The following is a 15,743-nucleotide window of genomic DNA, read 5'->3' on the forward strand; positions in this document are numbered from 1 at the left end:
GGGAGACACAGAATCCGAAACAGGTTCCATGCTCCAAGCTGTCAGCACAGAGCCCGATGCAGGGCTTGAACTCACGAACCGTGAGATCATGACCTGAGCCAAAGTTGGAGGCTTAACCAACTGAGCCATCCAGGCACCCCAAGTCAGCTTCAGTCTTATAACGATAATATTAAACATAGTCTAAGGAAGAGATATTTTCTGTCTCTTAGAAATTAAGGTGATATAACTGATTACTAATAGCATAATAATCATTACCTTTGGCCAGTAGTAGGTTAACTCTGAACTTTATCCAGAATTAAAAAAAAATGTTTTTATTGACATTTCTATTGTCCCGTCCAGCTTGCATCACATTTCATCTATTACATTCTTCATATAGCTCAGCTTATCTTCAGACTAAGAAATTATTTTTATTTATCCTAAAGAAAAGAATAGAGAGGATTTTGTGGAGATGGAACGGAGAGAGAGGACATATGTGAGCAATAATGGGATAGAGCATCAGAAAGTCAAATCAAGTAAGACTGAGGGCATTATTGCAATAGATAGATGGGTTGGTCTGAGTGATTTATACATCACTTCTACACCAAAATTACTTGGAAGTTATTAAGATGGTGGGATAAACACTTGTTGAATTTGAACTATCAAATTAAATGAACTTTCATTAATTGCTTCTACCTGTAGTACCTGACTCTGCCTTTCCAGAAACGCTTCTCAAATCAAACATAATTGTAGATACATGAAGATATAATTCATTTAGTATACCGCTAATCTGAAAGATTACTGTTCTATATCCAGGATGATCACAAATCTCTGGGGGAGAGATGTTTATATTTCTTTTGTATTCCAAATAACTATTTACCATATGAAAGGCATGCTTCCAATAAATGCTTATTGATTAATGAGGAAATAATTAAATAGTATGGAAAAGATATATAGCTGATAATTTTAGCCTCTTAATAGGTGCTTTGGCCCTAGGTCTTTACATCCTGACTTGCCCTTGAGTCACACACATCGGCCAATCTATGAAATTAAGCCTTGAGTTTCCAATGGATTATGGTAATTATTTGAAGCTCTTTTTTCCCAGCTATTTCCACATTGATGAAGCACATTCTCAGAGGTTTCAGAATTGTGCTGCTGGAGGTTCAGATAATTTTGATCAGAACACCCTCCTTCAGGTGGTCCCCAGAAACTGAACTTCTAGTCCTGGCTTTCCAGTTGACACCTAACTGAACCTATGAATTTCATGTGTGGGAAGGGAATTGTTTGACTTTGGCAAACTCTTTTCAAGCATTTTAGCTTTAATGTGCCTATCAATGTTGATTTTAAAGAAGCATTATTATTAAGGATCAATAGCTTTGGAGGAATAAGTAATGGGTCAATCTTTCCCTTTCTACATGCCTCTAGATACATGAATATTCTTAGAAGCTAGAAAAAATTTGCCTTTGCTAGCCTTGTAATATATTGATTTCATTGCCTGTAGTCAGATAGGTCTGACTTAGCCTTCCATTATTTTTTTCTCAGTAGCTGACATATCAAAATCCATACTATTTTATTTTGTTTTGTGGAAAGGTAATATAGTAGAAACATGACAACTGAAGGCTTCTTCTGAATAGATGGGAATGATTTCTACCAAGCATACAGACATTTGGTGGTTTCCTGCCATTTGTAACTCCATAGTCTCTGTACCTCACTGAATTTGGTTTGAGTCAATGATTGTATTAAGAGTGTAGTAATACAAGTTAAACACTCTCTAAGAGGAATATTGTATTTCATGATACTATTTGCACCTGGGAATTAACTGTTGCTCAGACCAGTAAAGCAGATAATCACATAACAGCTTCTTTAGAGTATAATATTGATCTTTCCCTATCTCTGCTACCATTTTAATATGAGACACATTTAACTTTGAGTTTCACATTGAGTCATAAAAGTTACCGGAAAAAGGTACCTAGCATAATTAAAAAGTCATCTTGTACTTTATTGCAATATAAGCACAGGGTTCCAGTACATTACAAATTCAGCTTAAATTTTATACTAATATTGGCTGAGTTTTGTATCTTCTGTTTTATGTATGTTGGGCTCCCCTCAGTCTGAAAGAAATGGTTTTCTTGTAGGATAATAATGAACACCATGACATAATGACTTCATGACTTCCTGTCAGAAACCTTGCTGCTGGAGCTTGATGTAATGAAAATCGGATTTTTATGCAACTTAATTAACTCTTATCTCCCATTCTCTCCATGTAGTAAAATTAAATGAAATTTCTTCCTTAAATGATGGAAATACAATCTCTTTAATGGAAAAGTTTAATAAATAAATGTTAATAAATGTAAAACAGCATACTAATTTCTTATTTTTTAAAAAAGTATTTTATTAAATAAAAGATGCATTTAATTTGGAAAGAAAGATGTATTTAATTTAGAAAGAAAAAAGTTAATTTCCGGGGGAAAAAGTCTGCCTTTAGATATATGATTTGGTAGCTCATGAAAAATATTGGGGTTTTTTTCCCCTGAAACCTGATCTCTCAAACTACATTATCCTTACCTCAGAGTCCAATTGTTTTGTATACTGAATAAATAAAAGAGATGTAAGTTTTCTTTAAAAGAATCTTTGAAACACCTTAATTCAAGAAAAGAAGCAACTTAAAGAGAATTTTTTTTTTTAGGTAATTTTAATGATTAACAATTGTTTGGGCAAAGAATTCATTTCTCAAATGCTACTACCTCGGTTGGTTTAATAAAACAAGGAAATTCGTAAGACATCATTTTTACAGTTTTGTTTATGTTTATTTATTTATTTTGAGAGAGAGAGAACACGTGTGTGCAAGAGTGAGCAAGTGCAAGCAGGGAGGGGCAGAGAGAGAGGAGAGAGAAAATGCTAAGCAAGTTCTATATTGATACCTCAAGAACCTGAGCAGAAATCAAGAGTTGGTTGCTTACCCAATTGAGCTATCCAGGCACCTGCAGCATGCCTCAATAGGTTAAGTGTCTGCCCTTTGATTTTGGCTCAGAACACAGTCCCAGGATCCTGGGATCAGGCCCGTCTTTGGGCTCCACCCGGTACATGGAGCCTACATGGAGCTTGCTTGAGATTCTCTCTCTCTCTCCATCCCTCTCCCCCACTCATGTTCTTTCTCTCTCAAATAAAAAAATTTTTAAAATAAATACTATGTTTGAACATCACATGTTTTAGAGCTGCTGATGAGTGCAATAGGTAGGGAAATAAAATAACCAATGTAAATATTTGAAAAGATTAAATGGCATTATCTTGTTTTGCAAATTACATGATATAAATCTGAGGGATTCTAGTAAAACTAACTTATAGAATGATAAAGAAGACTAAATACACTGCTGTATACCAATTGATTGTATACAATATTGATAGTTTTTCTGTATACTAGTAATAAATACATAGAAATTAAAACTTAAAATACCTTTTGTGTCTAGTTTCTTGCACTTCCATAATGTTTCCAAAGTTCATCAGTGTTGTAGCATGTATCAAGTTCATTCTTTATAAGTAAAATTCTATTGTATGAATAGTCCTATATTTTGTTCATCTATTATATTTTGATGGACACTTAGGTTCTTCCTAGAATTCATTCCTTTTTATAGCTTAATATTTCACTGAATGGATATACCACATTTTGTTTATCTATTTTTCAGCTGATGGACATTTGTATTGTTTTTACTTTTTGGATATTATGAATAATGCTACTATGTACATCTACAAACAATTTTTTTGTGAACATGTTTTCAGTTATTTTGGGTATATACAGAGGACTGTAATTTCTGGGTCATGTGGTAAATTCTATTTAACTTTTTGAGGAAATGCTGGACTTCTCTACAGTGGCTACACCATTTTACATCTCCAGCAGTAATGTATGATGGTTCCAATTTCTCCATACCCTCATTAATACTTGTTCTCTTTCTTTATTCTTTCTTTCTTTCTTTCTTTCTTTCTTTCTTTCTTTCTTTCTTTCTTTCATCAACCTAATGTATATTAAATAGTATCTCATTGTGGTTTTGATTTGTATTTTCCCAATGATTAATGATGTTGAACATATCTTTCCATATGCATGTATCTTCTTTGGGAAAATGTCTGTTCAAATTATTTCCCTGTATTCAAGTTGGGTTATTTGTCTTTTTATTATTGAGCTCTAAGTGATCTTTATATATTCTAGATATTAGACTCTAATCAGATATATTATCTCCCATTGTAGGGGTTATCTTTTTACTTTCTTGATACTATCTTTTCATGTACAAAAGCTTTTAATTTGATGAAGTCTAATGAACGATTTAATTTTTAAGAAACTAAATAAGGGGGCACCTGGCTCAGTCGGTTAAGTGGCCAAATCTTGATTTTGGCTCAGGTTCATGAAGTTTGTGAGATGGAGCCCCTCAATGGGCTTTACACTGAGCTGTGGGGTCTGCTTAAGATTCTCTCTCTCTCTCTCTCTCTCTCTCTCTCTCTCTCTCTCTCCTCTCTCCCTCTCTCTCCCCCACCCCGCCATCCCTCCCATGTTTGTGCTCTCTCAAAAAAAAAAAAAAAAAGAAATTTAATAATGAAGAGCATTTCATTTTTACACACATATTAAACATTATAGGTCTCTTCATTTCTGTGAGTACACAATTGCTATCTGTTAAACATTTTCCTCCAGCTCTGAGATCTTCCTAACATTTTGTGTGTGTGTGTGTGTGTGTGTGTGTGTGTGTGCGCGCGCGCGCACGCACGTGCGTAGTTCTGCTAGTGACAAGGTCCTTCAGATTTTATTTAGCTGATAATGTAATGGAGGGAGGTGTGATAATTAGCTTTGCTATTTAAAATCTCTGTACTGTAATGTTTTACTTTTTACAACAAGCTTCTTTTAGTACTATCAAACAATAAGAGTTTAAAAAGAAAAACATTCAATTTCAACAAGGGTTGAATTTATTCATTAAGACAATCTTCTTATATTAACAGGTTACTCATTACAAAGAAAAGAGATAACAAAATTTTGTTTGATCTCTTCATTTTTTCCAGCTTACTGAGTTTTTTGTCCCTCTATGCACTAATGTTAGCTATTCCTCAAAAACTCACTTATTGAATATATTCTAAATAATACATCTACTAAGGCATTTCTGAGAGGGGCAAATAAAGTCAAGATGGGAAAAAGATTCACAGAAAATTAGGTCAACCAGTTCTATTATTATGATTACATGAGTGGAAAGGTTTCAAAATGGAACTTATTTTCTAACTTAATATTCTTTAATGTCAAATTTTCTTACATATATTCAATGATAGTGGTAAGAGCATGGAATGATGTTGATAATATAAAGTAACTTTTCATTCACAAACGCATAACTTTAAAGAGTAAGAGACGTTCTACAGAGAAAAAGGTTGAAAGCAATATAAAAGTATTCTAGTCTTCCAGACACTTGAGAATTATTCATAATGCTACTTTTCATGATGCTATCATGATGCTAATTATTCATGATGCTATCATAGACATTTCCTGTATGCAGTCTGGAGGAAGAAGTAGAAAAGTAATTCAGTTTTATTATTTAGGCTATTTATAGTCTTAGGTGAGCAACTGGTATTTCACAAAGTGAGTTATGTTTTGACAGATTGAGGTTCTTCATGTAGGTGATGAAAAAAGATAATTAATTTCTAAAAGTGAATTTAATCCACATAGGCAACTTATCCGTACGTTGCAATTTGGAGGAGGAATGGTACTGTGAAGTGAAAGATTTGTTATTTCTATCCTCTGTAACTAGATGATTTATTTTGTAAGTGCGTGTGTATTACCTGTAGTGTAGCAACACTTGACATAAAATTAGAATACATAATTTTGAGTCTTGGATTTTTTCTTAACTAGTGGGATAAGCATGAGTAAGTCATTTAAACATTTCTAAACTGAGGAGAACCTGGGTGCCTCAGTCGTTTAAGTGTCCAACTTCGGCTCAAGTCATGATCTCACAGTTCATGGGTTTGAGCCCTGTGACAGGCTCTGTGCTGTGTGCTGACAGCTGAACTATCATATAAGATTAATGAGAGATCAAAATAAGATAATGTTTATAAAGGCAGTTCATAAAATTCTTTACAAATAAATGTATCATTATCCCTCACTCATCATTGTACCATTCTCTATCCATGGGCTTATTCTTTAATGATCATCCTTATGATATTTTTCTGAATATAAAAGTCACATTTTCTGTAAGCAAAAATACAAATAATTAAATACCTCCACCAAATAATAAATGTTTGGTTACCTTTCCATCTAATTATTACTGGTAATTATAGATAGCTTTTAAAAATGTGTATTATTAAATATATGATCTTCATAGCATTTCATTTTGTTTTATTTGGCATTACACTATGAATATTTTCCCATGTCCTTAACTATACTTTAAGCAATCTAATGACTGTATAGTATGTCATCATATAGTATACAACCTACTTAATTGGTTTTCTCGGGTCAAACATTTATAGTTTAAGACTTTTGTGACATACTCCCAAACTATTCTTACTTACTATTTCATAATCAACATTTCACAATAAAAGAGGTTATTTCTTAATGGAAACCCCACCCCAAACTGGGTATTATATAATTTTTCTTACTACATTGTTATCTTAAATTGATTTTAATAATTTATGTGCACTATTGCAATAGCTTCATAAATTATCTTCTCTTTCTACCCTTACTATCAATAAATTCTCATAACAGTAACCTTTAAATTTTAAATTATGAAATATTTTTACCAGATTTTAATTTAGATATAACTTACATATAAAATTTGCAATTTAAAGTATATGATTCAATGGTTTTTAGCCTATTCACAAGATTGTGTAACCATTACCACAGTCTAATTGAAGAATTTTTGTTATCAAAAGTACTTCATACCCATTAGCAGTCACTTCCCATTCCTTTTTCTTCCATTCTCTGTCAATGACTAATCTAATTTTCATCTCTATGATTTTGCCTGTTCTGGATATTTCATATAAATGGAATCCTAGAGAATGTGGCTGTGCAGGAAAAAGCACATCAGGCTTAGGTTACTCAAACTGTGCACATGACCAAGAAAGGTCTATTTTCAGAATTGCTCCTTGGCCAGCTCTGGGACCTGAGTTCTGAGCCCTTGCAGTGTTCAACCTGGTAACTCTTTGTATGCCAGCAGACTTGGACCATGCTGTATCATTTTCCTGTATACTTTATGTTAACTATATGATTAGTGTGAAACCTATTTTTTTGCTCTGCAGATCTGGAGTCTGAGTAGCTGAATGTGAGTACATGAGTAGCTGAATCTGAGTAGCCTATGTGACTGACCCTGAGTAAAAATCCTGGATATCAAGACTCATATCAGGCTCCCTAATGGACAACACTTTGCATCTGTTGTCACCACATCTGTTGCTGTGAGAATTAAGTGCATCCTATGTGACTTCACCAGAGGCGTTCACTTGGAAACTTACACATGGTTTCTCCTCAACTTCCTCATATGCACTTTTTCCTTTTGCTTTTCATTGGCATCCTTTTCTGTAGTAAATCAAAACCATGAATAATATAACAACATCTGGTTCTTTTGAGTTTTTCTAGTGAGCCATCAAGTCTGAGGATGGTCTTGGGAACCACTGACAGAGGGAATTTAGTGTTTGGCTTCTTTAATTTAGTATAATGTTTTCAAGGTTTATCCATACCATATGTATGAGTACTTTGTATCTTTTTTATTTCTGAATAATATTTCATTGTATGGATATACCATATTTTGTTTATGAATTTATCTGTTAATGGACACTTGGGTTATTTCTACTTTGGGGATATTATGAACAGTACTGCTATGAAAATGCATGAACAAGTTTTTTCTGTGAACTTATGTTTTCAATTTTCTTTTGTATATAACTAAGAGTGGAATTGCTGGGTCATATGGTAACTCTATATTTAACTTTTTGAGGACCTGCCAAATTGTTTTTCACAGCAATGCATCATTTTACACTCCTACCAGCAATGTATGAGAGCTCCAATTTCTCCACATCCTCACCAACCCTCGTTTTCTTTCTTTTTTTATTATGACCACCCTAGGGGGTGTGAAAAGGTATCTTGTGGTTTTGATTTGCATTTCCCTAGTAAATATTGATGTTGAGCAACTTTCACATGATTATTGGTTGCTGTATATCTTCTTTGAAGAAACACCTACTCAGATCCTTTGCTCATCTTTAAATTGGGTTGTCTCTTTATTGTTGAGTTGTAAGAGTTCTTTATATATTCTGGATACCAGACCTTTATTATATATATGACTTACAAATATTTTCTCCCATTGTGTGGGTTCTCTTTTCATTTACTTGATGGTATCCTTTGAAGCACAAACAGTTTTAATTTTGATGAATTTATTTTTTCTTTTGTTTCTTGGGCTTTTGATGTCATATACACACTATATTAAACATTCATAAAAAAATAATATGGCATGTAATTATGTACTCACAACAGTTAACATTTTTCTGCAGTATTTGTGTTTTTTTAGAAAGTAACATGTGACTTAACATCTATATTTTCCTGTTTTTGTTTTCACTCAGAGTATATAAAAATCCTGAAGCTGATATGTACCATTTCCTCCTAAATTATTTTCAATAATTTTATGATATGGGTAAAAATCTTCAGTTAATTATAGCATTATTTTATTGTATAAAACATTTACATAAATGGCATCATGAGCCTAGCTTTTTATAATGTTTTTCTCTATATTAATGTTTTAAAAATTTATTCACATTCCCATGTAGATCTTATTTTCACCTCTGTATTGTGTTCAATTATGTAAATAAATTAGTTTATTTTTTTTTCATTTTCTACAAATGTAAGATTAGGTTGCTTTCAATTTTTTTCTTCTATAAATAATGCTTTCATGTGCATTTTTGTAGGTGTCTCTAAGTGCACAAGGGGAAACTTTTGGGGCGGGGGAGAGGGCAAGCGGGGGACAGGCTCTGCACTGACAGGCTGAAGCAAGGAGCCTGATGCAGGGCTTGAGCTCATGAACTGCGAGATTATGACCTGAGCTGAAGTCGGGTGTTCAACTGACTAAGCCACCCAGGTGCCCCACAAGGGGGAACATTTTTAATGCTATCTACCTAAAAGTAAAATTATTAGATTAAAAATATACTTATGATAATTTTACTATAAATTGCCAAACTGCTCTGTATAATAATTCATATCCAACTAGCAAAGTATGAGTCAAGATATTTCTACTTGTTCATTGACATTCTGTTAGACTTGTAAATGTTTACTAATGAGATAGTTATAACTTCATATCTCATCAAATTATAACTTTAATTAATCTGGGGGCACCTGGGAGGCTCAGTCAGTTAAACCTCTCACTCTTGATTTCAGTTTAGGTCATGATCTCATTGTTGTGAGGTCAAGCCCTACACAGACTCTGCTGACAGTATGGAGCCTGCTTGGGATTCTCTCTCTCCCCCTCTCTCTCTACACTTCCCCTGCTCATGTTCTCTCTCTTTCTCAAAATAAATAAATAAACCTTTAAAAATAATTGGAATTCCTAAATGTCCATCAACTGATGAATGGTAAGAAATTGTGGTTTATATACACAATGGAGTACTACGTGGCAATGAGAAAGAATGAAATATGGCCCTTTGTAGCAACGTGGATGGAACTGGGAAGTGTGATGCTAAGTGAAATAAGCCATACAGAGAAAGACAGATACCATATGTTTTCACTCTTATGTGGATCCTGAGAAACTTAACAGAAACCCATGGGGGAGGGGAAGGAAAAAAAAAAAAAAAGGTTAGAGTGGGAGAGAGCCAAAGCATAAGAAACTCTTAAAAACTGAAAACAAACTGAGGGTTGATGGGGGATGAGAGGGAGGGGAGGGTGGGTGATGGGTATTGAGGAGGGCACCTGTTGGGATGAGCACTGGGTGTTGTATGGAAACCAATTTGACAATAAATTTCATATATTGAAAAAAAATAATTGGAATTAATCTGTTTATTAGTAAGATTGGTCCTCCTATTTACTGGCTATTGAATTTCCTTTCTTATAAAATTTTTGTTCATGTTATTTGACCATTCTACTACTGCTTTTGCTCCTGAGAGCTTCTTATAGATTTGTTACAGTTTTTAATATATTCTTGATATTAATGCATCACCGGTTGCATGCATTGCTCGTACCTGCATTTTTATTTTTATGCTATTCTTTCCAAAGAGAAGCTTTAAATTTTAGTTTATTATTAGTCTTTTTCTTTATGATTTGTTTTCTGTGTATTTTGAAACACATATTATGAAACCCTTCCATACCCCACCTTCATGAAAATATTATCTTATATTTCCCTAAAATTTTGAAAGATTTTATTTTATGTTTGAGTTATTAATCCATCTTGATTTGAATTTCGCATACAGTATGCACCAGGTAATTAATTTTATTTTTCCATAGAGACAGTCAAGCATTACAGCAGTATTAATAAAGTAGTTTACCATTATACATCTTGGCTGATAGGTTATTTCATTTGTATAAGAAATTCTCAAGTATAAATTATGTTTCTCCATTAAGTTATTGAATACCTTACACTAAATCTATCCTTTGATTATATATTTTATTGTTCTTGTGAATGGCATCTTATTACTATTTTAATTTTAATGGGATTTGCTATTTATATTTTTTGTGCTTAATTTGCATTCAGAAAGCTATCAATGCTATTAAAAATTTCTTCCTGAAGTACATTCTATAATAATACAGTGAGGATCTGTGAGTGGCAAATTATGTTAATCTTTGACTGAAAATGCCCTAATTTCATCCTTATTCTTGCATTGTATTTTATCCATGTATAGAAATCTTGGTTGATAAGATTTTCACCTTCAGCACTGTTGGGATATCATTCTATAATTTTTTGGGTTTTATTTTGGTTATTGAGAGGCTGCTGCCAATCAAATTTTTTTTCTTTGTTGGTTATGTGACCTTTCTTTCTGGTAGCATTTATGTTTTTCTTTTACTCTTTATCTTCTTGATATATGTAATTTCATTAAAATATGGTCAAAGTTAAATTTCTTTTTAATTATTATACCCAGGAATTTTTATCTCCTTTATTTTTAGGATTCATACCTTTTATTAATAGTGGAAAATTCTGTCATTATTTTGAAAATTATGATCTTTGCCTATTCTGTCATTCTCTCCTTCTGAAATTTCTATTTTGATATGGTAGGTCTTTTCATCCTTTCTTCAATGTTTTGAATCCCTTTTTCATATTTTTCATATTTTCATCTCTTCAACTTCTTATGTTGTATTCTGAGTAATTTCCTCAGATATTTCTTCTAATACATTGATCATTTCTTCAGCTGTATTTAATCTTTTAAACCAATCTACATAGTGTGCTAAGGTTTTTATTTCTGCAACTACTTGTTGGATTTCTAGAATTTCTCTTTATATTTTCTCAGAATCTGTCGACTATTTAAAAAATTTATACTTTATTTATTTATTTACACTATTTATGTATTATTGTGGCTTGTATTACTTTATTTATCTTCAGTTATTTTAAACATTCTTCCTTTTGGGGCTCTCAGAATATTGTTTGATGATATCAAGCTCAAGGGATGCTAACCTTCCTATTTGTTGTTGTTGTTTCTGCTGACTCTTCCTCATGAGGAACTTTGTGCATTTTTGATGACACGCTTATCTTCAGTAGAGAGTTTTTCCTCTAGCAAATCCATAAAATTTGAACTGTAAATTTCTCTGCAGAGAATAGTTTGCATTTACTTCACTGGGAAATAAGCTAAGAAGAGTCTATATATTGATTTCTCAGTTTGAGGATTCCTCAACATTAGCTGATATAAATTTCAATTCCATACCCACTGGTGGTACAGTAAATTTTACTTTTTATTCTACCTAGAATCCTATAGCTTCCATGTTCCAGTGGTTGGAGGTTTAAAAACATTACCCTTGGTGAAAAGTCTTTAGAAAAAAATCTCATCACTATCATTTTAATATTTGGGAACACAAAGCCATAGCTCTTGTTCTTACTGGGCTTATTACTTATTACTTCAGGTTTTAGCATTAGGTCTTATATCCATGTCCACATTTTTCCTAAGTCTACTCTGGTGACAACCCCTGAGCTTATATTAACCAATTTTCAGTTTACTTGACTTCTGTCACTTGAGGTTACTCTTTTCTTTCCTTTAGACTCTTCCATATATTTCAAATTTTGCTTTGTTTTAATTCAGCATTTCTATATGTTGTTATCAGAGAGGTTCAGTATTAAGCCAGTGTTAATGCATTTTTGTTCTAAACAGAATAGTACTCAGAGCAAAGCATGTGTAATTTCTATATTTAGAAAGCTACCGACTGCTCCTTTGTGGGCTACTATGGTCAAGTTTTGTAAATGACACCTGGATTATTTAAAACAAAGAGAAAATCTCTTACATTAATAGTTTATTTAATCAAGTTTGGTATGCTTCTCCAATTCAGTTTTGTAACTTTATACTTGATTTGCTGGGCTAGGTATTATGTAAAATTCACTTACCAATATTACCATACTGATGTTTATTTCTCCTTGTATTTTCAACAGCTTTTGTTTTATACTTTATTAGTATGTTTTATTGAATGTTTTCTTAGTAAAAATTTACCTATATGTGCCATTTCTGCTTAAAACCTTATATTCAAATTTGACTCATTCTAATATTCTGATCCCTTCTTTCTTTGTGCTTGCATTTGTTGGGTAGATCTTTAAATACCTTAAAGATCCCAAGTCAAAACTGTGTCTCTTATAGACATCATACGATTCCATCTGTTTTTTGGACCCTAACTGATACGAACATCTATTATTTGCATGTTTGCTATTGTTATGGCAGACGTTTGGGTCTTTTGTCATTTACTTTATGCTTAATGGCTTGGTTTCTAAAATTTTTCACTGCTATTTCCTTTGATATATAATTGTTATTTATTTGATTTCTTCACTCTGATAATTTAGAAGAAATATGTGCTATATTTTTATATATTTCAATAATAAATGTATACCAATATTTCTGAATTAGTAAATTTAAAAACCTAAACAATATGTGATGTCTCCCTGTATATATATTTATAGAGGTTATAGATTAACAACTTTTATATATCCTTGACTATTTTTCTAGTCAGATACAATTCTTTTTCAATTAATGCTGATAATTTATATTTTCCCTCAAATTAAATAATTTCTTAATATTTCCTTTTGTATTTTATGTATCGGTAGGGTTTTGTCTTCTTGATTAGACTTGCATAGGGATCTATTTTGTTACCTTTACTATTGTTTCACCATAAAACTTCAATTCCTAGGTTTATCATTTAAGTTTACAGCTTTTCCGTTAAAAATGTATTATATTATTTTCTCCTTCTATTTATGTATTTTATTCTTCTTGCTTTCCTTATGTTTGTATGCTTGTTCTTTCAACTTCTTTAGTTCTTACGCATATTTTATTAAAGGCTATAAATGCACTTCAGAACAGCTTTGTCCTCAGTCTTCCGATTTTGATACATATTGATCTTATTGTTGGCACAGATATTTTGTTTTATTTATTTTATTTCTTTAATATAATTTATTGTCAGATTGGTTTCCATACAATACCCAGTGCTCATCCCAACAAGTGCCTTCCTCCCTGTCCAGCACCCACTTTCCCCTCTCCCCCAGCCCTCATCTACCCTTAGTTTGTTCTCAGTCCTTAAGAGTCTTTTATGGTTTGCCTCCCTCCCTCTCTGTAACTTTTTTTCCCCTCCCCCATGGGAGGGGGAGACCTTCCCCTCCCCCATGGTCTTCTGTTAAGTTTCTTAAGATCCACATATGAGTGAAAACATATGGTATCTGTCTTTCTCTGCCTGACTTATTTCACTTAACATAATACCCTCCAGTTCCATCCACATTGCAGCAAATGGCCATATTTCATTCTTTCTCATTGCCAAGTAGTATTCCATTGTATATATAAACCACATCTTCTTTACCCATTCATCAGTTGATGGACATTTAGGCTCTTTCCATAATTTGGCTATTGTTTAAAGTGCTGCTACACACATTGGGGTACATGTGCCCCTATGCATCAGCACTCCTGTATCCTTTGGGTAGATACCTAGCAGTCACACAGATATTTTAAATATCCTCTTTGGCCAAAGAGTTATTAAAAATAATCTTTTTAGGGGCAACTGGGTGGCTCAGTTGGTAACGCGTCCGACTTCGGCTCAGGTCATGATCTCACAGTTAGAGCCCTGAGTGGGGTTCCGTGCTGACAGCTCAGATATGGGAGCCTGCTTCAGATTCTGTGTCTCCCTCTCTCTGCCCCTCCCCTGCTCTCGCTCTATCTCTTTCTTAAAAACAAATAAACATTTCAAAAAATTAAAAAAATATTATGTTTACCTTTCATTAAATTTGCTTATTAAAAACATCTTCTTGGGAACCTGGGTAGCTCAGTCAGTTAAGCCTCCAACTTCAGCTCAGGTTTTGATCTCACAGTTCCTGAGTTCGAGCCCTGCGTCTAGGAATCCTCTGTCTCCCTCTTTCTCTGCCCCTTCCCTGCTCATGCACATGAGTGCACATATGTGCGTGCGCTCTCTCTCAAAAATAAATAAAAATATTTTTAAAAGTTAAAAAGAATTAAAAACATCCTGTTCCTAAGTACAACTTATTGTTTATGGTTAGAATATACAATCTACTCACAATTTTTGTTTTGTGGAATTCGTAAACGTTTGTCAACATTTTAAGATCATCTGAAAACATTGTCTATTCTGTTTGAAGGTTAGAGTCTTTTTTCTTTCTAGCAATCTACATTGATGAAGATTGTGTAAGTGCTTTAAAAAATCTGTATTGGCATGGGGCTCAGTCGGTTAAGGTCATGATCTCATGGTTTGTGGATTCGAGTCCCGCATCAGGCTCTGTGCTGAACTCTTGCTCAGAGCCTGGAGACTGCTTCAGATTCTGTGTCTCCTTTTCTCTCTGCCCCTCCTCCGTTCACACTCTGTCTCACCCTGTCTCTCAAAAATAAATAAATAAATGTAAAAAAAATTAAATATTAAAAAATCTGTATTGGCTTAACTGAAATAATAAACTTCGTTTCTTATTCCTGCAATAGTCTAAGGTGGCTATAACTGGTCTGGTGATCTGCTCCGATGATTTAGGGATCCAGTCTCCTTTTGCCTTCCTAGGGCACTACTACTCAAAGTGTAGCAATGTACAAATTGTTATCTGTCAGCAATAAAATAAGGAGCTCATAGCAGAATATAAATCAACCGCATTACTTATCACAGTGTTTAATTCAGTTGATATATTGTTCATTGCCAAACTTTTCTCCATGAAGGATGCAGTGCCTGCTTTAGGGCCTGAGAATGCTCCACTGTATCTTCTATATCTTATTAGTAGGCCAGGAAAAGAGACAGCAGAGAGAATTGTTAGGAGACTGCTTTTGGTAGTAGCCATGCCTAGAAGTGGCATATATCATTCTGCCCACATCTCACTGATCACAATTCACATGACTTCATGCAACTATAAGAGAAGCTGGAAAAATATAGGATGGCTAAGTGCCCAAGAAGAAGAAAAAATGGTTTTGTGAACACAGTAGTCTCTGCTACAACTTTTTCTGTATTTTCCATTCTCCGTGCTCATCATAGGAATATCTACAACACTTTTTGTTCTCAATACATTACTAACAACCACATATATATGCATTTCTTCTTACCCAAGACATAAGGATGACTTTCAATCAATACTTATTTTAAGACACAATATTGGGCTTTGTTTTTCTATTTTCTTCATCTG

At 33.4% G+C, this 15,743-nt stretch overlaps 1 long non-coding RNA gene across 1 annotated transcript in view; it reads right to left on the minus strand.

Moving 5' to 3' along the window:
- Window positions 1-261: 261 nt before the first annotated feature.
- The window catches only part of LOC122491828, a 32,133-nt gene continuing 16,651 nt past the window's right edge, over window positions 262-15,743 (minus strand). The window contains exon 4 of the long non-coding RNA XR_006299457.1: window positions 262-416. This is a non-coding gene — a long non-coding RNA (uncharacterized LOC122491828). The remainder of the gene's footprint in view (window positions 417-15,743) is intronic.

The sequence above is a fragment of the Prionailurus bengalensis genome, chromosome C2 (assembly GCF_016509475.1).
Source record: "Prionailurus bengalensis isolate Pbe53 chromosome C2, Fcat_Pben_1.1_paternal_pri, whole genome shotgun sequence".
In the NCBI taxonomy this organism is placed as follows: domain Eukaryota; kingdom Metazoa; phylum Chordata; class Mammalia; order Carnivora; family Felidae; genus Prionailurus; species Prionailurus bengalensis.